Below are 2,500 nucleotides of genomic sequence, written 5' to 3'. Positions count from 1 at the left end.
GAGCACTCAGGAGGTGTTCATGTGAGACGGTATCAAAGGCCTTCGCAAAGTCGATAAACACCACCCCTAGGGAGCACTTGCTCGTCTTACTCGTCCTCATCGCCCCCGATAGTATCATGAGGTTTTCCGAGCAGCCAGGGGAGGCAATGAAGCCCCTCTGACGAGGATGAACCGGACACGCCTCCGTCATCCGGCTCGTCAGAATCCTCGAGAACAGTCTCAAAACTACGGACCCGATGGTTATTGGCCGCCAGTTGTTTATATCGTGGGCTTTCACCGGGTCCGCGGTCTTGGGTATAAGTGTAGTCCGGCACTTCTTGAACGCCCGTGGCAGGGTCCCTGAGATCAGCCATGTAGAGAATACGTGTGCCAGCTTCCTCCCTTTCGGGTCCCACTTAAGCAACTCCCCTGTCGTGATGCCGTCGGGACCCGGAGAGGGTCGGTGTTTAGTTTTCCGGAAGTTTTGGATGACTTCCGAGGAGGTTATTAACCGACCAAACAGCTGGTTGTCTATGCGCCCATATCCCATGAAGCTTCCCAGCCCCTTAAACGGCTTTGCATTGCCCCAGCTTTCCTCAAAGGCAACTGTTACCTCCTCCACGGAGATTGGGCATGTTGTTCCCAGCTGCCCGTCTAGCACGTACTTGGCTAGTTTAGCTTGGCCTCTGCTCAGTAGTTGGTACAGGAATTTGCGTTGGGCTCTCCGTTTCCTGCACCTCCTGTCCGCTTTTTGGGGTGGGTGTTCATTAAGGCTACGGCCTTTGGACGCCCTGCTTTTGCTCGCTTTTCCCAACTCTTTCATCATCCGAGAGGCTGCCTGCGCAATTGCTTCCTGCGAGCAATCGTCCTCGTTGATAGGGATTTCTGAGGTTTCGTGCCCAGCTGCTCCCTGACTGGCAATCATCAGTTCCCTTAAGACTGCTTTGACTGATTCCCGGGGTGTCTGGGGACAGCCGCCTGGAGCGCCCTGTCTGGCTCTCTGGGTTTGACAGGGCGCCAGTGTCGATTCCTGACCCTTCATACAGATAGCCTTATGCAATAGCCTGCACTTTGATCTCACCTGCTCACCTGTTTTGCCTGTGTCAAGTTCGCGGGCAATGACATCACATTGCTGCGACGACGGCATGGTGAGACATCTGGCAGCCATGCTGGTGATCTCGGCTAACGTCCACAGTTTGGTTCCTCTTGTTTCCTTTTTCCGAGTGGCCGCACTGTTTGTCTTCCACACATAGCTCTTCAAGTGGGCTTTTCGTTGGTGCATGGACAGGCCCCTCTGTGTCTTGAACGTAGAGGGACAGAGTTCACATTTCACTCTGTCTGGAGTCAGTTGACTCCCCGCTGGCCTGTCCCTGCCTTCACTAGTTGTCCCAGGGGATAAGTCTAAGGGGTCGTCATTTTCCAGGAGGCGTGTCGGTGTCTGGAGACAATTAGTACTGATGTGTACAGCGGTATCATTATCAGCGCTGGCGTAAGCAGGCTGAACTGACTGCACGCCTGTCGGCTCGTATCCACTGGTTCCCGACGTGCTTTGGATGTTGTCATGTTCTTGGGATCTTCCCACTTGGTTACACCGTCCAGGTAATCCTGGGGATGTCCAAGGGACTTGCATAACGAGCAGGCTATCTGCCTTCGCGGTAACTAACCGTGTGCGTTTCTTTGGGCTCTCAATTTCGACGTGGCCCTTCCTCCCACCCTGTCTGGAAGGCCCCACCGCCCTTGGACTTAGCTGTCCAGGGTTTGAGGACACACTGTTTTCACTCAGCAACAAGTGCCTGGAGTGACTGGGGGCTCTGAGGTCTTCGGGGATTCTAGATCTCATCCTCTTCCTTTTGCCTCTGGAAGGGGTGGAGTTTAACTTCTGCCCCCTTGGCGTGTTGAAGTTATCCACCATGTTTGTCAATTCCGAGCTTGTCAGGGTGTTCAGGGGCGGCGTGCCTGTTTTTCTTAGGTTTGTCCTGGGCATGAACAGGCTCGGATTACCCTTTCCTGGTGTTAGAGCCGGGAGTGGGTCTCCCGTCACTCTTCCTTCGAATAGTCGCCGCTTTAAGGTGATAGTCTGTCTCCGACGGCGCCAGGCTTGGGAGGGTGAGTACCCCCCCATGCCTGTACCGGGAGACAGCACCGTATTCACTGTTGACGTATTTGGGCCCCACCTGGATTTAGGGCTGTCACTGCCGCGGACCTCGTCTCGCCCCATCTTTACACCGGTAGGAGATGCATACGAGCATCTAATGGGAGCCATTGCGCTGTAGAAAGTAAGGAAATAATCTAAGATTGGGGATCTTTCTTCCACCTTGGTTAGCTAGGTGCGTGTGTCCAAAGACGAGTGCACTCTTACAGCCATAACAGCCAAAACAGTGGTCCGGTGAGTGCCACCTCATCCGGTACCAGTTGGTGTGTGGATCTTGTGCTCCAAGATCACCTGAGAGCTGACGATATTGACCTAGTGGAGTCATCCCCACAGGCCTCTTAAGTGCTCATGTCTCTTCATTCCAGTGAG

This window comes from Cyclopterus lumpus, chromosome 22 (genome assembly GCF_009769545.1).
Source record: "Cyclopterus lumpus isolate fCycLum1 chromosome 22, fCycLum1.pri, whole genome shotgun sequence".
Taxonomy (NCBI): Eukaryota; Metazoa; Chordata; class Actinopteri; order Perciformes; family Cyclopteridae; genus Cyclopterus; species Cyclopterus lumpus.
Note: the sequence above shows the minus strand (reverse complement) of the source record.